Source organism: Panulirus ornatus, chromosome 9 (genome assembly GCF_036320965.1).
Source record: "Panulirus ornatus isolate Po-2019 chromosome 9, ASM3632096v1, whole genome shotgun sequence".
Taxonomy (NCBI): Eukaryota; Metazoa; Arthropoda; class Malacostraca; order Decapoda; family Palinuridae; genus Panulirus; species Panulirus ornatus.
The window spans coordinates 18,182,946-18,206,415 of NC_092232.1; the positions used below are offsets into that span (position 1 = coordinate 18,182,946).

The following is a 23,470-nucleotide window of genomic DNA, read 5'->3' on the forward strand; positions in this document are numbered from 1 at the left end:
TCTCTCTCTCTCTCTCTCTCTCTCTCTCTCTCTCTCTCTCTCTCTGATCAAAAGTAGAGACAGAAAGACAGACATACGATTGGCAGAAGTAGACCTGGTGGAATTGAACGCAAACAAATCTGAGCCGATAAACTATGAAACATATTAGAAAACATTGATGATACCATAAAAAGCCCAGCAGAAAAGGTGATAGAACGTAGAACAGATGGTAAAAAATCTAGGTGTCATCATAGATGAAGAAAAAATACAATTCTGAGAATATAACACCATCGGACCAAATAATGAGTGGTATGATAATGAGAACTTTCACTGCAAGAGACTTACAACGAAGGATGAAAATATTTAACGTATATATATATATATATATATATATATATATATACTAACGTATTAATGACCACCAAAGAAACAAATGTAGATAGACAAATTACAGATAATTCATATAAACAAATTACAGGTAATTCATAAGCAAATTGGACGAGAAGGAACATATAGAATACCTTGAAAAGTCTGAAAGAACTGGATATATAAAGCCTGAAAAGAGGAAGATACATGATAATCTACACATGACAACAAATTGAAAGTATAAAGGAAAATGTATTAAACATGAAAGCCTCTGGAAAAGGATGATACACATTTACTAAATTTCCACGAAAACCGTGAAACATACTAAAAATAAATCAAGACAAAAATATGCGAGAGACCAGGCAGGTACGCAGGTCGGCTATTCACTGCACCCCCAGGAGAACGAAGAAACATGCATGGAACAACGACAGAAATATTTAAAAGAAAACCTGAAATGGGGTGGAAATCAGTCCCAGATGAATCTAGAAAAGATATTTATGCAATAGAGCTGGTAGCACAGAGGAATAGTATTATTCATAAGGTAACACGTGCAGTACCCTCTACGCAGTAACCCTGCCAGAGTCTACCAGAGTCTACCAAAGTAGATAAGCAGTCACTTTTCTGTGATGAATCTCATGGAAGCGAAAAGAGAAGAGATACAGACATCCGTGGTTAAGGTGGCGGTTGGCGGCGTTGGCCATGACACATTTATGGGTGGACCGGGGTGGAGTGCATTGGTTCGAAACCTGGTCGCTGCAGTCCGTCCACAATCAATATACAAGAGAGAGAGAGAGAGAGAGAGAGAGAGAGAGAGAGAGACCGTTAATGAGAAGGCCCTAACATTGGCATCCAGCCATATCAACTGACGTAAAAATAAACAAATAAAAAGCGATACAAAACACGATTCCAAAATCTCAATTTTCATACATAGATAAAGCTAGAAAAAAAAAAAAGAGACCGATCCTTTGAAAATAGGAGCAAATGATCACAGACCCTATGAAAACATAAGGCATTCTAATCAACCAGAATATATCAGTGTTCAGTACGGAAAATGAAGAATAACTACAGGACGAAAAATTAAACATGGTGAAAATGCTGGTTATAGATACTGAAGGAGCAGAAAGTGACAGGTTAAAGCATAGGACCGTATTATAAAGAATCTAACCCCAAGACCTGACGAAATTCAAGCAGTTGTCCTTAGAGAAAAGAAAAAGATAATACGCAATAAAAAGATGATGTTGAAGAGACAAAGCGTTGTTCAAAAATAACATTTACACAAAGTGGCATACGAATCGCCAGTACACAAATAGGGATCTAATCTATTGTGTGTCCTCACCACTAGCTAGACCACGCAATACTCGGCAAGCTGTTGCGTCACATGATTACTGTGTGGCCATCGGCAGCTCAAGAGTGGGCCGTTTTGATAACTATTACCTCCCTACACCTCAAAACCTTGGAATTCTCTACCTTCTCATGTCTTCCCGATAACTATGACCTGGTACATTTTAAAAGACAGTTTTTTTTTCACTTCCTTCTTTTTCCCTTTCATAATCCTCTATTTCACTTAAGGCTCAGCCTTAATGTGGACTTTTGTCTGTGACTGGAGTCTCCTCGTAGAAAAAAAAAGGTACACCAGGTAGTATAGTATAGAGTAGGATCATTAAAGTTTATTTACGAAAGAATAATAAAAAGATACGTAACGGATAGCTTATCTAATAATGGTCATATTAAAGAACTCCAACATGGATGTACACAAACTCAACTCCTAGTCAGTTTTAGGCATATCTACCATAAAGGAAAAATAATGGACGCAGTTTTGTTGCCTCTACCGAAGCAGACACCGAGGCCTTGATGAGCTTAAATTTAGGCCTAAAAAAAAACAAACAGAAAACGGCTTGGGTATATTGACCACTTGGAGCCTGAGGGTAACGCCCTTGAGCACGGCAGTGTGGACTATGAAAACGACGGAGACTCTTATATAGCACGATGGTCTGCCCTTTAAGATGCTTTAAGGTTCAGGCCCAAGACCATGTCGAAAGACCGCTGTTGTGTTTAAGGGCCGTACCGTCGCTCTCAAGTGTCGTACCGTGGAGCTCAAGGGTCGTACCGTCGAGCTCAAGTGTCGTACCGTCGAGCTCAAGTGTCGTACCGTCATGCTTAACGAGTTTAACCAGAATATCTTGTACTTAATCCTGACTTGACAGAAGTTCCTCATGACTGAGTTTTAGGTAAGTCTGATGACGCGAATCTCAAAGGCCAATGATTCTTTTTTCTCTCTCCCTCTAAACGCATTCGCCGTTTCCCGCTTTAGCAAGGGGGTGCCAGACCAAACGGGAATAAAAACAAAAAAAAACCGTTCCCGTTTGCTCACATCCACTCACGCTGTCATGTATGATGATGCCCTATAACGGAGCTCACCAACCACAGCCAAGCCCCACAGACTGATCCTATGGTTCTTTGTGACCACGTCATATGCCTCGGTTATGGCAAAGCTCCCGGTTTCGGCGCATTATACATGACAGCTAGAGAGTGGACGAGGTCATTTCTTCGTCTCACGCTTTTGGCGGCACCACCACGCCAACTCGGGAAATGGCGCACTTAATTCAACATTCATAACTGACAGCTATAGTATAACTGGTGTATAGAATTAGGGTAACCAGTCTACCCTAGTTAACTGAGCGTCCTTACTCTTGCAAGAACGGGTTTGGGGATCCCTATTCCAAATTCAATTCCACCGAATCGTCCTAAGTGTAAAAAGTAACAGACAAAAATGAATCAGCGAGAGAGAGAGAGAGAGAGAGAGAGAGAGAGAGAGAGAGAGAGAGAGGCTTCCCCCCGTCCCAGGCGACCCAAACATCAGGCTATCGTGGATTTTAGAGTATCGATCAGGGCGCCTGCTGACATCAAAATGCTGAATACGAAAAATATGGCTAACGGCGTCCACCCTCTCCCGCTGCCAACTCCATAATCAGCGTCGTCAGCCTCGCATCCCTCGACCTCGCTGACCTTTCTTGCCTCTGTCACCACCACGACCACCATTTCACTTTCTGGTCGGCCAACACCGTGTCTTCCAACATCGTTGCCAGTATTGTCTCTGCACCAACTACACTTTGTTAACACCTTTGTCTACTGACAACACTTTCTCGTCAGACCACCATCCCTGCCAACACTTGTTTCACTCCAGTCTTGTCTCGTAGAATTATTCCGTTATCCGAGCCGCCAGATGTTCTGCCAGCCTGCCTTCAACGCTCATCTCCCTACGTCTCCCTCTACCGTTCCTTTCACGGCCCAGGCTTTGCCACCTCTCCTTCCCAACACCTCGTGACCCTACCATCACTCCCTGATGGCTGCCACTGGTTCCGCCTTCTTTCTATCCTCACCCCCATCCCTCCACCATCATCCCTCTCAACCTCACCTCCCTTTCCCTCCACAGTTAACCCCCTTCTATCCTCAACTCCCCTTTCCCCTTCTCACTACTCCCTCCCGCTACACACTGCCCATCCCTTCTACACCCAGTCACAACCCCCACTCCACACTATTCCCTCCTGACGTCAAGTCATTACCACGCCCTCCCCCAAACCCCATCGCCCACGCTAAGGCTTCACCCCTCCCCACGTATTATAACCACGTCCTCCCCAATCCCCTGTCACCACTTCCTCCCCCACACCCCGCGCCCAGCCTCCCTCTGTGCCAGCACCCTGATAGTAGCTGCTGCAGCCGCATCATTCTTTCATGACGGCCACCGCTCACATCGCTGGTGCTTACCTTCCCTCACCACAACTCTCTCCCATGGTGCCTGCCTCGACCGCTGCTCGCAAACTCTCTACCCCAGACACTGATGCTCGTTTACTCTCTCCCCCAGCCACCGATGCTCGTTTACTCTCTCCCCCAGCCACCGATGCTCGTTTACTCTCTACCCCAGCCACCGATACTCGTTTACTTTCTCCCCCAGACACCGATGTTCGTTTACTCTCTCCCACAACTACCGATGTTTGTATACTCTCTCCCACAATCACCGATGCTCATTTACTCTCATTACCGACGCTTGTGAACTCTCTTCCATCCGTTACAGTTGGTTAAACTCTCTCCCCCTACGAGATAACTCTCTCCCTCTCTCTCTCTCTCTCTCTCTCTCTCTCTCTCTCTCTCTCTCTCTCTCTCTCTCTCTCTCTCTCTGACACCGCTGCCTGTGAACTTTCTCTCGGGCCATCGCTCGTTGTCAACTGTCTCCTTCATTCAAAATAATTCACACGACTCTTTCACTGGCGTTGCATCCTATGAAATCTCTTCTCCCAGCCACTGGAGCTATGAAATATCTCTCCCAGCTGCTGGGACTTATGAAATCTCTCCCCCAGCCGCTGGGATTTTATGAAATCTCTCCCCCAGCCGCTGGGATTTTATGAAATCTCTCCCCCAGCCAATAGAATTTATGATATCTCTCTCCTCCCCCACCACACATACACCGCTAGGACTTACGATATTCTCTCCCTCAGTCACTGGAGCGTATGTAATCTCCCCTTACCACCTACTAGGACTTAAGGAATCTCCCCCTACCAGCCAGCAAGACCTATGAAATCTCTCCCCTAGCTACCGAGACTTACAAAAATCTCTCCCCCAGCCATTAAGACTCATGAAATCTCTACCCCCGCCGCTGGGACTCGTGAAATCTCTCCCCTAGCTCATAAGATTCATGAAATCTCTCCCCAAGCCACTGGTACGTAAAATCTCAACCCCCTCCCCCCCCCCCCCCCCCCCCACCTACCACTAGAACTCATGAAACCTCCCCTCCCCTCCTCCTCCTCCTCCTCCTCAGCCGCTGCAACACAGTATCATCTCTCTGCATCAGCCACCATGACGTGAATTTGTCTCCTTTGGCCACAGTAAACCCTTCGAGGTCTCTCCCTACACACGCAGACAGCATCTGATCTCTCTCTCTCTCTCTCTCTCTCTCTCTCTCTCTCTCTCTCTCTCTCTAACCACCGCCATCTGAGCAATCTTCCTCTCCTCCACCCCAAACCCAGCTCCCCTCATGAACGATGCTTGTTCGTTCTCTTCCTCCTTCCATCACCAGCATCAACACAGTCCTTTTCTCCACCACAAGCGCCGACATAACCCTTCCCCACCACCATCACATCCATAACCCACTACTAGCATAACACTGTCCTTCCCCCCACCACCAACATCACCAACACAGCGCTTATCCTTCTCCAACACCAATATACTTCTCCCTGACCACCAACACGCCTCTTTCCTTTCACCACCACAATCCCTCTCACCATTACCACAGGTACCAAACACCACCTCCCCCACCAAATCCACCAATTCACCCCTCCCCTACCAACACGAACACTCTCCATCTTTACCACCACCATACCCCTCCCCCATAATCACCAACACTCCCCTCCTCGTTAGCATCACGCTCCTCCCACCACCAACACTCCCTTGATCCACCATCAACACACCACTACCCTACCAGCAGCTGGAACACTCTCCTTCCCACGACGATCATACCCCTCCACCAGCAAGCTCATCCTCCACCACCACCACCACACCTTTCCCCCACTAGCACCAATCCTCTCCGTCATCATCACCACACGCTTCCCCCCAACATCAGAACCAGCACGCCCCTCCTCCACCAACAACACACGCCTCTCCTCTCCCTTTCCACCCCACAGCAGCACCGAGACACCACCCCTCTCCTTCCCCACCACCCGCCTTATGAAGCCCTCAGTGGCGGGTCTCATTTTACTACAATTAGACCTGGCGTCAGCATCTCCACCCACCCCACCTCCACCACCCAACCTTCCACTTACCCGCACATCTTTCTCTCCACCACCAGCCCCTCCCTCTCTCCTAGTTCTCCTTCACACTCCCCCCTTCCCTCAACATATTATTCCCCTCCTCTCCCCATCTCTACCCTTCCACTCTCTCCCCTCCCCTATCTTCCTCGCTACCCCCCACCCCGTCTTCACTATTTCCCTTCCTCTTCCCTTTCTACCCTCCCCTTCCCCTCAAGCTTCCCGCTTCTCCACACAGCGCCATCCGGCCTCCCCATCCCCCATCCCCATATCCCCACCAACCACCTCGCCGTCGTAACATAAGGAGGTCGATAATCTGTTCATTCTTTTTTTTTTCTCTCTCTCTCCCTTTTCTTTCTTACATTTGCCGCGTCCCAATAAGTTTTCTTCTATTCCATTTTAACTCCGTCTCTTCAATTTCCTTTGGTTAGCCTGCTTAAGAACTACTTATCTACGTGGAAGATGATGATGAAGTTAGCTCCACACTATCCTCAAGAGCTGCTGTGTCTTCCACGCGACAATCTCCGGCAGCTTAAGATGCGGCATGTGTCCCGAGCATACGACCTTGTTGCACCACACGCTTACATCTCGTCCGAATGCATGGACGCCCTCAGGAATTTTCGGACCGGGCGACCAAGTAAGGAACCATTGGTCCGTGGAGATACCCGGTGATGATCCGCTTTTCACCAGATAGACAGGCCCCCCTCTCACACAAACCCTCACGTATAATGAAATAATCTAGAACGTCATAAAACCGTTACCAAGAAACTCGAAGGGCAGGTAGCGATGACAGCAAAACGAACACACCGGAAATATTGATCAGCAAAGAGATTCGATGAACGACAATATATGGAAAATTTCACGCATAATGAACTCCTTTAACATGGGCTAAAATGTCCGTCTTACATGTCTCTACACCCATCAGGTTTCAGAGACTCCTTTTTTTTTTCATATGTAGGAAGAGGAAGAGGAGGAAAGGGGGGGGATGAAAAAAAAAAAAAATTGTGTGCGTTTTGGAAGGCAAAAGTTAACCCGAAAACGAATTTATGTCTCCGTCGGCTCCTGAGTGGCTGGCCCAGTGACCCCCCCCCTACCCCTTACCCCCGATAACCTACCTTCCAGCCCCCCCCTACACACCCCCTTAGGGTCCCTTATAAAGTACACATTAAGTTTCATTACATTTCGTTTAATTTCTCTCGTGTCCGGCAGGATAATTACGATGTTTCGCTCTCAATGGCAGCCAGTGTGTGTGTGTGTGTGTGGGGGGGGGTCTCTCTCTCCGTCGCGTGTCAGGACCTGGTTGTTTGTACCCGGCTTTGTGGGCTTGTGTTGGCAGGCTTAGCTCTACCCTCCTCCTCACTCCCTCCCGCCCCTCCTGCAGTGGGCAGTGTGTTGCGCTGGCTTTGTGTTGTGGCGATTATGGTGGGGTATCTGTCGCGTTTCTTGTGATGGTTTTGGCATTTCATTATAATGGGTTTTGCGTTGCATCGATTGTGTCGTCTTTTGAAAAGTTGGTTTTGTCATACGTCACCTACGTTGAGTAAGCAGGTTCGCAGCTTGTGTTGTTGGTTTTGTCGTACGTCACCTACGTTCAGTAAGCAGGTTCGCAGCTTGTGTTGTTGGTTTTGGGAAGTGTGTTGTGTCGTTGGTATTGGCTGTGTGTTGTGTCGGTTGCGTTAGGCTTTTGAAACGGCGAGCGAGTTCGGTTTCTGGTGTTGCGTCTTGTCCATTTAGGTCCGTCATGCTTAATCATTATCTCTGGGTTAACGTTGCGTCACAGGTTGTGTGTGTGTGTGTGTGTGTGTGTGTGTGTGTGTGTGTGTGTTCTTGCGTCACGTGTGTCAATATTTATGTTGCGGGCGCATTTTGAGTCTGTCTGTGTGATGTGGTGAATTTAGAATAGTTTTATTGTATTGCGCGTCCAGTTTGTGTTATGGTGCCAGGGGTGTTGTGTTTGTGTTGCCGCGACGCAGGTTTGAAGATGAATGATTGGTTTGAATTGTGACGTTGCTTGAGTCTGTGATGTTACTTGGTCGAGTGCGTTAAGTTTCCGTTGTGGGATTAGTGTTGCGTGTGTTTCATAAAGTTATGAAGGAAATAGTGCGTTGTTTCTGCTGTTGCGTCTTCATGTGTTGGGTTCATAATGCAACACTTGCATTAGGTTAGTTTTCATTTTGGTTTGTGATGTGTTGCGGGAGTTACGTCGTTTAGGCTGTATCTGTGTTGCTGCATCACTTTTTGTTGCGTCAAGGATATTGCTTAAAGTCGCATATGGAAGGCTTACGTTGCGTCATATGTGTTGAGTCAATATTACTGCATTGTGAATTTTGGATTAGCGGTATTGTGTTTCATGGGTTTTGTGTTTGTACTGCGTCATTTTTTGGTTTGGATTTCCCGTGGTATGTTTTGGTTGCACGTGTTTTGTGTCGTATATTTTGGCTTTCTACTGACGATGGGTCACGTGTATTGGCTTTACGCTCACGACGGGTCACGTGTGTGTTGGCTTTACGGTAACAATGGGTCACGTGTGTTGGCTTACCGCTAACAATAGGTCACGTGTGTTGGCTTCACACTGACGAAGGGGTAGGTCATGTGGTCCGGCTTTCCGCTGACGAAGGGTCATGTCCTTTGACCCTCCGCTGACGAAGGGTCACATGTGCGTTAGCACTTTCACTGACGAAGGATCGTGTGTTTGTTTAGCTGGTGACGCATCGAATCTGTTTATGTTATGTCTTGTTCAGTTTGCTTCTTTGTACCGGATGTGTTCAGTCTGTATATGTGCATGTGTGCGAGTGTGTGTTATGTGTATGTGTGTGTGTGTGTGTGTAATCACTACTTATAATTACTGCTTGTATTTTACGGGTAGGAGTTTTAAACTCGCGTTGCCCCGCCTTGTATTGATGTGCCATGTCTTTCCTTGTATGATATATGCACACAGTGTCTAGGTAGCCATTTACCGACCATCCCCCAGAGGAGGATGAACATTCGAGTTGTGTAAAGGCCGACTGCCACGCCCAAGATTCGAACCCATGCGTGTCCGACCCCGTGCTGGCTCGTGTGTGTGTGTGTGTGTGTTGCTTGCAAGACATGTACGTGCCTCAGAGTATGTTGCTTTCATCACAGCACTGCGTGTTGGTGAAGACCCCAGCGTAATGAGAGTCTCGCATGTCAGTCATAATCACTGAGCTCAGCTCGTCTCAGGGACTTAACGTAACAGATAAACCCGTTTGCGTGCGTCTGAGCCCAGCCGCACCACTGCCCTACCTCCTCCCTCCTTCCCCACTAACTATGAGCTTCCATCATCGTGTGAATCACGTACTGTAAATGAATGTTCCCCCGCCAGTAAATCCTAAGGGTGACTTCGAAGTGTCTTACGGACCTTCAAAATGCTCGTCTCTGGAGACGTGATCATCAGTAGTCCTTCCTATCAGTCCGCGAACTCGAACTTCGAGTTTGTGAATAGGGCGCTATTTCTGCGACCAAAATCGTCCTTTCGCGAAGAGTCCACGCCATTACTTTCGCGACTCCTTATCCGGGTACACAAAAGTAGTTGAGGAAAAGAAAATAAGGGGGAAAGGAAGGGACATCAAGGGACAACATATTACAAAATTAGACCAAAAATACATTCTACAATATCGTCTTTGCACACAATCATGACTATAATGTTCAGAGCATTAGGACGGCCAACATCAGGACAGCCTTTCCATTCCTCCTTGCCTAAAGGAATATTACATATTACATTTCCCTTACGAAACTTAGCTCTATTTCATGCAGAAATAAAGAAAAAAAAATTATATAGATTCTATATCATGTACTGTTATTTCGTGGAGTTAATGTGAAAATCGGTCGAGTTTAGATTACTGTTGAACGTAAATCCATACATTCCATTAGTTTAAGTAATCGACGCTTTACGAAATACCTTTTTCGCGTGATGGCTAAGAAAGTATAACCTCGCGAGAGCGTGTGGAAGGCGAGTGGCGGTTTGTTTACTTACATCCGGTGCAACGCTCCTCCTTAAGTTTGAAGTGGCAAAGTAACTGAGTTTACCCGAGGTGCTCAGTCAAGCCTTGTGATTCACTGCGGTATATGGTATATACGCTCACTCTACATAGCGTAATAAGCACACCCCGTAAACGAGTTTCGGGAAATGACCGTTTTGTTATTACGATTTTGCAATATGGTGCAATGAGAGTATAGTGTTACCGGTGATGAATGATCTGTCTTGTCTTTCGATTTATATTTACTCGAATGGTGAAGATGGGACGATTAACGTTACACATTACGTAGAATTATGTCATTTAAGTAATAGTAAAGTAAGTACTTTGCTATCATCACAAAAAATATTTGTATTTGAGTTTCTTACAGTTTACCTTAGCAATGTATAGACGTTGAGGGGTAAAGCAAGTGTGTAACGATAAAAACAAATAGTACGTTTAAGTATGCAAATAGGGTATTCAAAACTCCTTCAGTAATTTACAATCCGGTTCTTCGTATATTACCAGTTACATTTTTAACGCTTCAACTGTTTTCTTATCACGTTTTCTTTTGTATAGACGACGCAAAACATTTCAGGGCTATATCATTAGATCTTTCACACGGGCACTGAAGCTCATAGTAACTTTTGTAAAGAGAAAAAGAAATGCATTTTTCAAAGTTCGTCAGTCATTTGTCTTGGTGAGGAAGTCGCATAGTGATACCTGTAGGTCTTTGGTACCCTTGTCGGATTTGAGCAAGCCTATTGTTCGCGCCAGTTGTATATAAATGCCTCGACCTGGGTAAACATTTTGAAGAGTCAAGACTTAAAATTTTCGACATCATCTGGGGTCGCATTTCAATGCTGTCATACAACTTGTGGATTGGATTATAGAATTTAAGCTTAAAAGCCATGCGCTAGAGTTTCTAAGGTTATTTAGCGCTCTTAATACAGATTAGAATAAACAACTTATGCCCAGAGTACAAGCAAGAGATTAGAAATATATCGTAAAACATTAACGAAACGTGTTCAGGTAAATATTAAAGGAAGAACGTCCTCAAATTTATCGAAACTGAGTGAAACCATCCGGTTTTGAATGGGGCGACTTACGTACAGCAACGATTGTTCTCTGGTTAATCTTAATACCACAGGAAAACGTTTTCCTTGTGGTACAGTTCCATATAAAAGTTCATAGAGCTCGACCAGCCAGCGACCCCCGACCATCCCACGGCATTCTTGTTCTAGAAACTGTTAAACACATACGCACACACACGCTCAGTCGAAACACAAACACGACATTTCAGCGTGTTAGGTAAAGGAAAAGGTTGACTTAGCAACCATTGTGTTACTAATGATTATTTCCTACGACCATGTTCTCATTTCCTGTCCATTCTAATATGTGTATTATGCTACTGTGACTATAACCAAGTCGTTTGCTTCTTGCATTATCAAAGATTCAACACTGGAGGTGCATTTTCGCGATTCATTTGAAACATTAACGCTGGTTCACGCGACGGGCAGTATTGGTGGTTTATAAAGGTTACAGTGACCAAAATGAGATATTGAACATGTGGTTAACAATATCTTAACAAAAAACCTTCAATATATGTGATGGCGCGCACATGGATGACCCATAACTTGATACAAGTCGAATCTTCTTCTACTCGCCACGTATCAGGCATGCGAGAAACGAATCGTGATTTGAGGCGGGGTTTCGAACTGGCGTAAATCTTCTATCACCCGCTTCCAGGTACACAACCAAGTTTTGAATACATTAACAAAAAAATTACATATCAGAATGGGCCTGGAATGAGAACATGGACATAGGAAATGTATAGCGATAACATTTGTGACCAAGTTGACCATCGAGTTCACTTGGACCGAAACGTGGCATTTCCCGTGACTCTGAGTATGTTTTTAGCACTGGTACCGAAACCAGAACGAACCGGGATAGCAACGATTCGTCTGTCACTTTTACGAGCACCGCACGTGATTCAAGAATCGTAATGCGGTCGATTGTTATAGTTGTTGACTCGAGATGCTTGCATTACTAAAACTCCTAAGATGGAATATAACTTCATTTATTGTCGAAAATGAAGCAAAACTTAGCAGACAGCTGCAAAGTTGAAACCCTCCATAATTAAGCAAGTTTTAGATATTTGTGCATTAGATTATAGCTAGGTTAATACTTATCTATTTTAGGATACATTACAACTAGGTGAGGTTTGCCTAGGTAAGGCTAGCTGACTAGGCTTGTTTGCGTTCATCCTAACTCAGGAATAGGATTGGTTAGGATGAATTACCCCCTAGCTAGGCGTAGGTTTGGACTGTTGTGCACTTCAAACGTTTTCCTTATTTTTATCCCAATATTTCCCTCTCTGCTCTAAAGCCATGCCCACCTTAAGGGAACGCAAGAATCTTGCGGTTAGAAATAACAAAAACTGCTGCTTACGGACAAAAGTTACCTTTTACGAACGCCCATTTCGTTTTCAGACACCTCACTCTTGCTGCTCCGAAGGGAAGCAACTGAAGTACATAATTACCACGATAATACATGACACTGGCCACCACCATCACTGTTTCTCAAGTAAATCAGTAGCTTACCTGTTGTATCTATGCTCCTTTTGTCGTCACCACCGCGCTGCGTTCCCCAGACCTACTTCCAATGCATTCCTAGGGAATGGTAGGTGTCGTCTGGCAACATTCAGTGTAAAAAAACTGAATTCTACCCAACTCTCGATTGTTATCCAAACATCGCGGCTGGCTGGGTGGCTGGGTATTTAGGTTTTTAGGCCTATCACCTGCCTAGGTCACAAAGGTCCTCAAGTTTCAAGTTGTAACCACCATTCAATAAGCGTGAGCACATATAAATCTTCACCGATCACGTTCATTCTCAGACCGCGTTCGACGTTCTCACTGCATACACGATGCCTGTCATGATGTCGACTTGTAAAGAGTTGATTCGTAAGTCTCGAAACACTGGCCAAGATATCCGAACATTCATAGCTCGTAAAACAGAATATATTTATGTTACCATTATATACATTCACCGGCGACTTATAGTCTTATCCTAATCACTTATGTCGACGTGTAAGTTATAACAAAGTGCAGCGGAGAGGCAGTCAAAATATTGAACCACGGGTCAGAAGCTTCGGGACAACAGTCTGACACACGACTCATTTGAACTATCAACATACCACAAGCATTACTCTTTGCTAGTTATGACGCACCGAGTAGATCACTTATATATATATATATATATATATATATATATATATATATATATATATATATATATATATATATTATCCCTGGGGATAGGGGAGTAAGAATACTTCCTACGTATTCCCTGCGTGTCGTAGAAGGCGACTAAAAGGGGAGGGAGCGGGGGGCTGGAAATCCTCCCCTCTTGTTTTTTTTTTAATTTTCCAAAAGAAGGAACAGAGAAGGGGGCCAGGTGAGGATGTTCCCTCAGATGTTCCCTTAACGCTACCTTGCTGATGCGGGAAATGGCGAACAGCTGAATATATATATATATATATATATATATATATATATATATATATATATATATATATATATATTTTTTTTTTTTTTTTTTTTTTTTTTTTTTTATACTATTCGCCATTTCCCGCGATAGCGAGGTAGTGTTAAGAACAGAGGACTGGGCCTTTGAGGGAATATCCTCACCTGGCCCCCTTCTCTGTTCCTTTTTTACGAGGCCAAGCCTTAAACAGAATATAGAATTGACGCAAAAGAAGTAATTGAAAAGGAAGGAAGAAAGAAAAAATAACTCTAAAAGTTTTCGTGGAAGTGGAAAACGTATCTTTTAAAAAGGGGCGGGTCAGGTCGGAGTTGGTGGGTTGATCATACATCACACGTCACAACGACCCACTCTTAAGTTGCCAACAGCCGCACGACTAATCATGGGACCCACTGGTCTGTCGAGTATTGGATGGTATAGCCAATAGCGTAGACACGGGAGGAGCCAGCTCTCAGGAGCAGAAACTGACAATATCTATTGGAGAGGAAATGAGAACTATTAGTGTGGCTTCCTCCAAAATTCGTAAATACTTTTCCTTTTCATCAACCTCTCTATATTTCAATTAAGATCCGGCCTTGACGTGGACTTTTGTCCGTGACCGGAGACTCCAATGTGAGAACGAGAAGTTCGGTATTTAAGGGTGGACTGGGAGATTTGGTAAGTTGAATTGCTTTAAACTCGGCTTTGTCAGACCACTGGGGTGTGAAATAACTTACACCTCTAGAACTTTATGTGTGTGTGTGTGTGTGTGTGTGTGTGTGGAATGTATTTATCTTGCTGTAAACTGTTATGATAACCAGCGAAACAATTTACTATGGCATGAAATATTGTAAATATTGTGAATGAGTTTGAGAACGACAAATCAGTTCTGTTAGATTTGTCTGCCGTTGTGAACACACTCTTCTGTCCTTCTCTGGTGCTTCTCCAGCCATGTAATTTTATATAAAAGGCAAGTCGGACAACTTGTTTTCTCCAAAACTATAAGTTTTTTCCTTTTTTCCCCTACTATACTTTACATGTTTTGATGTGCGTTCTGAAAATGTATCTCGTGACTTATCATATCGTCCTTATGTGGAAGAGAAGACGGGTAGATTTTCCCTGCTGAAGGGAGAAATCAATTAAAAGAAATGATAATTGGTCCACATCCGGGGAGACCACCAACTCGAAAACAATGTTTAGTCATTTCGAATCAATTAAGTCGGTTGATTGAACTTTAGAACCCGACTGTACCATCCTAGCCTTTCACTCAGTGGTCGCACCACTGTGTTCTAAGGGTTTAAGTCATCCAGGTTTGGCTGATGTTTCCACAGTTGGCATAGTGGGTAAAGAGAGATGGTCTTGGCTGGTAGCCTGGTGACCTGCGAGGATCCTGTCATCATAGCCGCCACCATCATGCGCCAAGGTCTTGCTCGTCATACAAGTACGAGAATTATTGTAAGAGCTTAGAAATACCTCTGTCAAGAAGGATATATCAATTCGACTTAGTTAATGATTAGTGTCTGTACTGTACTGGACTGTGAGAGAGGACACATAATGAGGACACACATGTACAAAGGCCACTCACATGGCCACTTGCCCGAGCCCCCCCCCCCCCACACCACACACACACACACACACACACACACACACACACACACACTGGCCTCACTGGTAATCACGATTACAGTAACCTATCTTCAACGACTCCAACCCTCCCTCTCCTCCATCAACCTCCCAGCTCTAAATGTCTATCATGGTAGATAGTCAAAGAAAGCACTCGTGATATCAGAGACCTGTTGCCTCTTTCATTTACCGAGGGACCCACTCATCCACAAACCTTTGATACAAAGTTCATAACTACTGTTCACAGTCATCAGTCAAGTAATCAGTCTTCCACAGTCATCAGTCAAGTAATCAGTCTTCCACACGCGAGGTAGATCCACAATACATTAGTTAGTTGTCGGACTATACTCAGTCTTAAAAAAAACACTTGCATCAAAAGATAACGTCAATATGGATAAGTCTCGGTAAGATCTTTCCTTTTCTCTCTATAACAGGGCAACGATCCTGGGCACTGCTGCCATGAGTGTCAAAGCCTGTTGATGTGAACGTGAGGGGAAGGGGTGGCAGGTGGAAAGTTTAATCATTTCTTGGTGGAGATGAGACTAACAGTGAGTGTAAGAGGGAATCACATCAGTGTAAAAAATAGGAATGGTGAAAGTGAATGAGCTGGGAGAAGGGGGACCTGTGTGCTGAGATACCAAAAGAGTTGTGAGGGTGTTGGCAATGTGTGTCATGTGGAAGGTGAGAGGTAGGCGTATGAGAAAGGGCAGTGAGTAGAAAATGAGGAAGTTAAACTGTGAGTGAAACAGAAAAGGGGAAGTATCTTAGAGTAGGGAACGTACGCAAGCGATTAGTACAGAAGAAATCGGAGGTTGGCCAAGAATAAAGTGCATGAGGCAAATAAGGAGAGAGAGAGAGAGAGAGAGAGAGAGAGAGAGAGAGAGAGAGAGAGAGAGAGAGAGAGAGAAGGAAAAAAGCTTATCAGTTTCAGATATTCAATGAGATACATGAGCATGAAGGTATCGTATTGCTGAAGTGAAATGTTGGCAGCGTTAATTAACCTACACCTGGCGACTGCAGCTTTAAAACCTAGAATGAGTATGATCTCTACAGGAATGAAGTCATGGGTAATCCTGGAAAGCAAGCAAGCAAGAAAAAAATATCCTTTCTCCGTTTTTTTTTTTTTTTGTATTTTCAAAAAAGAAATGTACTTCAGCATGGTATTTCACTTAAAAAAATATAATGGGAATTTTTTTTCATTCGTTTCGCCTTCGTATCCTGCAAAACTGTCTGGTAACTGGATATTCTTTGTGACAGAAAATATAGATCGTATTTAATGAACTAACTACTCTACGTTAAGCGTGTAAAGAACGAGTTGTGGCTTAATGGTCGTGTAATGGTCGAGTGCCATTATATCCAGCACCACATTCCTAGCAACACACACACACACACACACACACACACACACACACACACACACTTCGTTACTGACAATAAGCCAGCACGAGCCAGCCCGTCGTCTGACCCGAATGGGTTCGAATCCTCAGCATGGCAGTCGGCCTGAACCCACCCTAGGCGATCATCCTCTCCTTGGGGCTGATAGGTAAATGGGTACCTGGTTTAGGCTGATGTGTGTGTATGTGCATACATCATAGCAGTAAAATCATGGTATACATATGCAAGGTTAAGAGTCGAGGCAACATGTGTGTGTGTAACACACACACACCCACACACACACCCACACACACAGCTGCCTGGTCATCCACCCTTTGAAAAGAAAACGTAAAAAGGCGAACCACACAAAATGGAGCACTGACAACAATCAATCATTGGTTGCTTAACAACCACAGTCATTTAATACCTGCGCAACGATACAAAAATCCTTCCATTACGGTCCCTCTCAACATGCTGAGCCCCCCCAAGTCTTTGCAGCATTACTGAACCTTTCCAACTCACACCATTTCATAACCGACCACCACCCAACTCCACCCAACCCCAACCAAGCGGGAAAAAACCACAATTAAAAACAACACTAACACTGTCAAAAAATATATATTCCAACGTGGATTGGGACGATGCAGCTATAGAGACACCATTCGCATACGACTGATGATAACATTATAAAAGAAAAGTGGTTATATGTAGACTGGGTACACATGCCGTGACCAGTTAACCTAACTGCCCCACCTTACTAACAGCATCATATATAATCCGCTCTCTATCATATATCATCCACATCTTTGTTTGCATACTTCCCATCACTTCCATCTCTGTATCTTCTTACATTTACGTTTATGAAAACTTTTTTCACACAGAGGTTGTTGCTCTACACTCACTAGCAGGAACAGCATGGACCTCTTTGAGACGAGACGCACTCTAACGAGACTTGTATTCCCTTTCGCCAACTCACATGATGTAATCACGAAGCAGACACGTGACGATCACACATGAACTTGTAGACTACGAGAGAAAATCAAAACAGGAAGTTTTGCTTAAGCGCTTTCGTTTATTTCACACATCTTCAGAAGCAAAAATAACCTATCACAGATGGAGGAAAATATACAGAGACGCCAGTAAGAGTTAAGAGGATCACATGTTACATATCTATCTATCTGTATATATATATATATATATATATATATATATATATATATATATATATATATATATATATCTTTCTTTCATACTATTCGCCATTTCCCGCGATAGCGAGGTAGCATTAAGAATAGAGGACTGGGCCTTTGAGGGAATATCCTCACCTGACCCCCTTCTCTGTTCCTTCTTTTGGAAGAAAAAAAAAAAGAAAAACGAGAGGGGAGGATATATATATATATATATATATATATATATATATATATATATATATATATATATATATATATATATATATATTCCTTTGAGTCCACGGGGAAAATGAAACACGATAAGTTCCCAAGTGCACTTTCGTGTAATAATCACATCATCAGGTGAAACACAAGAGAGAAGTATAACAGTCAGTTGATATACAACGAAGAGACGTAGCTAGGACGCCATTTGGTAAACATGTGATTGTCCAAGACAGACAACGAGCGTATCATGAACTTATTATGTGGACAAGGTGAAATTGTTTATAGATTTTATCAAAAATAAAGTTATCCAATTTGTATGGACCTTCACTAATATCAAGGTTATAATTCTCTGTATATTTAACAATAGAAGATTCAATGATATTTCTCGTGGTACTGGAGTAGAGTTAATAACTGAGATGGCATTACTCCAGTCAGCACAATGATCATAGTTTTTAACGTGATCATTTCCAATATATATATATATATATATATATATATATATATATATATATATATATATATATATATATATATATATATTCTTATTTATTTTGCTTTGTCGCTGTCTCCCGCGTTAGCGAGGTAGAGCAAGGAAACAGACGAAAGAAATGGCCCAACCCAACCACATACACATGTATATACATACTCGTCCACCCACGCAAATATACATACCTATACATCTCAATGTACACATATATATACACACACAGACATATACATATATACACATGTACGTAATTCATACTGTCTGCCTTTATTCATTCCCATCGCCACCTCGCCACACATGGAAGAACATCCCTCTCCCCCCTCATGTGTGCGAGGTAGCGCTAGGAAAAGACAACAAAGGCCCCATTCGTTCACACTCAGTCTCTAGCTGTCATGTAATAATGCACCGAAACCACATCTCCCATATATATATATATATATATATATATATATATATATATATATATATATATATATATATATATATATATATATATATATATATATATATATATATATAATTCACACACCCACCCACCCACACACAGACACACACACATTACGGAAAGTGGGAGTTATTTCTTATATCTACTAACTGTGAGGAGGGAAATACTGCAGAGCTGTAATTCCGGGCAAGTGGTTGAGCCGCTTACAACTTTCTCTGCGGGTGGCCTTTGCTCGCCAAGACGTGAATGTCCCTTTTGCCCGGAAAGAGGAATGTGACCTTTATCAGAGAAAATGTCATATTTAACCCTTCCCTCCCACCCTCCTACCCACCTTCCGCCGGCAACAGCTGCGTCCGCCACCTGGAAGGGACCGCCCGCACGCCCATGCTCACGCCCACGCAACGTATGATTTCAATTATTTGACAAAAACAGCGACGCCTTCATATGCACATGACCTCATGCAGTTTATCCTCTTGAGCACGACAATGCAATCACTGGGTACGATGGCCTGACGTCATATCCAAGGGGTATCGTAAACGTCATGCTCAAAGGGCGTGCCACGCGTTCAAGGGGCGTGCCACGCATTCAAGGGGCGTACCACTGTGTTCAAGGGTTGTACCGTCGTGCTTCAAAGGGTGTGCCGTTGTGTTAAAAGGTTAGTAACGTCGTATTCAAGGAACGTACCGTCTTGCTCAAGGGGCGTACTGTCGTGTGCTGGGATTGTAATGTCGTATGTATCGTGCGCACTGTCGTTTTGATGGGTTATAATGTCGTACTTACGGAGCATACTGTCGCGTTCAGTGGTTATAAAGTGGTACTTAAGGAACTTACTTTCGTGCTCAGGGGGCGTACCCTTGTGTTCAAGGGTTGTAAAGTGATATACTCAAGGAGTGTACCTTTGCGCTCAAGGAACGTACCTCCGTGCACAAAGGAAGCACCGTCCTGCTGTAGGATTGTAACGTGGTATTTATAGAGTGTTGTTTCGCGTTGTAGGGTTGTGATATGAGACTCAAAGGGGCGTGCCGTCGTACTGAAGGGATGTATTGTCGTATTCAGGGAGCGTACCATTGTGTTCAAGGGTTATAACGTCGTACTCAATAGGTGTTCTGTTGTGTTCAAGGGCTGTATCGTCTCCCTCGAAGGGCGTACCATCGTGTTCAATGAGTCAACCTGTTAACTCGAGCACCCTACCCACATGACCGCACCTACTCACCTTCCACAATCGCACACACACACACACACACACACACACACACACACACACACACATCCATACCACCTCTAAAGACCTCCGCCCACACACTCTGGCATACTGGCTAAGCTCGGGGTCAGGTTACCCTGAAGCCACTTGTGGACACTTTCATGTATTCGTAAGAGAGGTCATGTGAGACGTGAAACACGTGTCAACACACACACACACACACACACACACACACACACTTTCGACGATTAAAAAAAAAAAGAAAGTCAGCTAAACAGCTCTTTTTGGCTGTACACGAGTGATGCGTTTTCTTATACATTAGACAGACGATGAAATCTGGAACCTGTGGTAACAGGCGGCATCACCGCCAGGAACGAGGTCAGACGAGGTGAGCGATGCTGCGCTGCTGTGAATGTTAAGGGCAACTCCCGAGCACAGATGAAGTCAGATGGATACACGACCTCATCTTTTTTTTGCTCGAGCAACCAGCTTACCAAGAGCAGTATGTCTGTATTTGTCTAATGTCTACAGTCCATCTTAGCACTGGAGCTTTGGAAGTTTAGCCAACACGTGTGCATATAGAATATAAAGTTAAGCGGGTTTTTTTTTTTTTCTCCTTCCTTTCTTATACTGTTGAGGGGTTTTTATTCTTATGCTCATTAACTCAGACGCTCCCTGACGATACAAGATGGTGGGTGATAATGCTAGCAATATGACAGGGGGGGTTCAACGACATTCGTGTGCTCCTTGTAAATCCTAAACTAACGTGCGAATTATGCAAAGTTAAGTCGGCAGAGTGGAGCGCGCCCATCAGCCTCGTTATCTCAAGTCATGTAACTCAGCTGGATAGAATGTGTTTGCCCCTTCATACGAATACTGGTGACGGGTCACCTCACCACCTCGAAACGGGTTCTTGTAAGAAACGAAGCTCTTTACCGTTCACACTCCAGTAGAACCCCCATCATTCAGGGTAGATTAACAATAGGGCTTAAAACAATCATAACTAGCAGTAACGATTATGTTTACTCCCTATTTCTCATGTCTGATGATAAGCGTTCCCCCTTCGATGGAAAATCGTGAGGAGTATTGTTAAGTTTATGGAGAGAGTGAAAGTAAACTGAAAAGGTCAGAGATATAATGCATCCTAGCCAAATCCGACCACAGGGCGCACAACTTCTGCACTTAAGCTACGCGTCCAGTCCACCAACGGTCCCAACTTCTGCACCAACGGTCCCGGCAGCATCCCAGGAGAGGATTACGTCAACTCCAACAACGGGAGAAAAAAAAAAGATCAATAATCAACCATAGCAGAGCACCATTAGCAACCACCTCGTCAGCCACCCTAACAAACCCTCCTCCTCCTCCTCCTCCTCCATAACTAGGCTCAGCCCTCCTACCCAACCCTTCCTCTCCCCGTCTACAGGGACACACTATTAGTTAGAACCGAGAATATATGGCAAATAAGAAAAAATTTGTAGGTATTACTGTAAAATGTTTTTAAGTTATGCCACGTTGCCGACACTGACTTCACGAGCGGCAGCCAAAGTGGGTTGGTTCCGTGGACGGGCGAGTCAGTTGTGCTTTGGCTGGCGTGGTGTGCAGTTGTGCTCCCTCCCGGCGCGATCTTAGCGAACAGTGCTTTGCGCTCTGTCTCTCATGATAGCCCATGGATTTTTAAGGATTATTCACCTTATTTTGGATACTTAAGCGAGAAGATTCCCATTAAGATTTACTGCTGTTAAAGGTAAGTAAAGTGTGTTGTGTCGTGTGGTTTTATGTTTGTGAAGAGTTGAACCTTCGATCGCTGTCAGGCTCTTGACGTAACTTCCCGCCAAAACGGAAGAATTAGACGTTATCGCACTCGCTTCAGAGCTGTGAATGCATTCCTGATGAAGCAAGAGGGCTAAGGGTTTCTAGATATTTCTTTGTGTGTCTCGGGGATCAGAGCAAAGTAAGACCAGTCCACACCCTTAGTTTTCCTTATCTTTTCCATCCGGTATCCGGTGACACGAACTGGACGCGGCTTTTCCTGGAACACGCACACACACATGCAACCAGCAGCTTACCACCGACTCGTACCACCAGTTGTAAAGGTGGTTTCGGTGAACACCATTACCTGCCTGGGCGGTGGTAATGAGCATCAGTACCTGGCAGAAGGGTGGTAGTGAGCATCAAGACCTGCATGGATGGCGGTGAGCAATAGCACCTGCTTTGGCGGTGGTGGTCAGCACCTGCCGTCTAGGTGGTGTTGGTGGTGAGCCAGCACCATCTTAGACGACTTCTCCAGCCATGGCATTCCGTCCGACCCCACAAAACCCTCCGTGTGTCACACTGTTCCACACCAGTCTGTCACACCAAGGACGCTTTTCAGGCGGACTCTCTGCCATCGCAATACTTTACCCGTATTACTCATTACTGTGACTGGTGATACACGAAAAGACAGTGTAAGTGCATTAAGATACACGAGAAGACAGTGTAAGTGCTTTAACATTCTCGTCGATTACAAAACATCGTTTTATGATAATACGAGGCTATATGTGTTTCCTTATGCGTAACCGCCGAGGAAACATGAGTGGCAAGTGTGGCAAGCACTGGACACACGCAACTGAGTTTGTTAAGCTACAAATATTATCTTGACGTCATAGTTCTTTTCAAGCTGGCTCCGCATTTCCTCTTACGCTTCCACCCACACCGCAGCTCGCATCACTCCCGCCCACACACAGCATTCCATCGTGTACTGTCGTCACTAACGCTCATCCACACCCCTGCCCGCACCTATGCATCCCGCCCAGCACTCCAACTTCCACTCTTTTTGTCAGTTTACCTCACACTTTTGGACTCATACAGACATATGTCCACATTCCTTTTCTCATAGCACCCACCCCATACGACTGCTCAAACTGGCATACCGACTCCGTCACCACCGGAAAGACTGCAGGTGACTTCCAGAGAACGTTTGTGTACAAGATGATGATGATCGTGACCCACTTGTCAAGTGAACCGCCCGCCCGCCCCCGCGATACTGATGCTGCAGGAGGAGACCTAGAATGACGTTGTGTTACTTCCCGTAACTTATCCATCCCTCCTCAGTGACTTTGGGTGCCGGAATGCAAAGCTCTCCTTCCCCTAGGAGAAAAAAAAACCATGATCACACTTTGGCTGTTTCTCTTACTGTCGTTAGCCTGGTAAAGTACCGATAACGTATTTAACACAGTTATGATTTTAATCCATCATCTTTATCAAAGTTTTTTAATTTTTTTTTCACAGGATCGTGGTTTTGTCTTTACTTCTGCGTTATCATTTTCCT

The 23,470-nt window shown here is 44.3% G+C and overlaps 1 protein-coding gene across 3 annotated transcripts in view; it reads left to right on the forward strand.

The window, feature by feature from the left end:
- Positions 1-21,730: 21,730 nt before the first annotated feature.
- Positions 21,731-23,470, forward strand: part of LOC139750239 (uncharacterized) — a 214,275-nt gene continuing 212,535 nt past the window's right edge. For all 3 annotated transcript variants that reach the window (XM_071664742.1, XM_071664741.1, XM_071664743.1), the window contains exon 1: positions 21,731-21,907. The gene's annotated coding sequence lies outside the window, so the exon portion shown is untranslated. The remainder of the gene's footprint in view (positions 21,908-23,470) is intronic.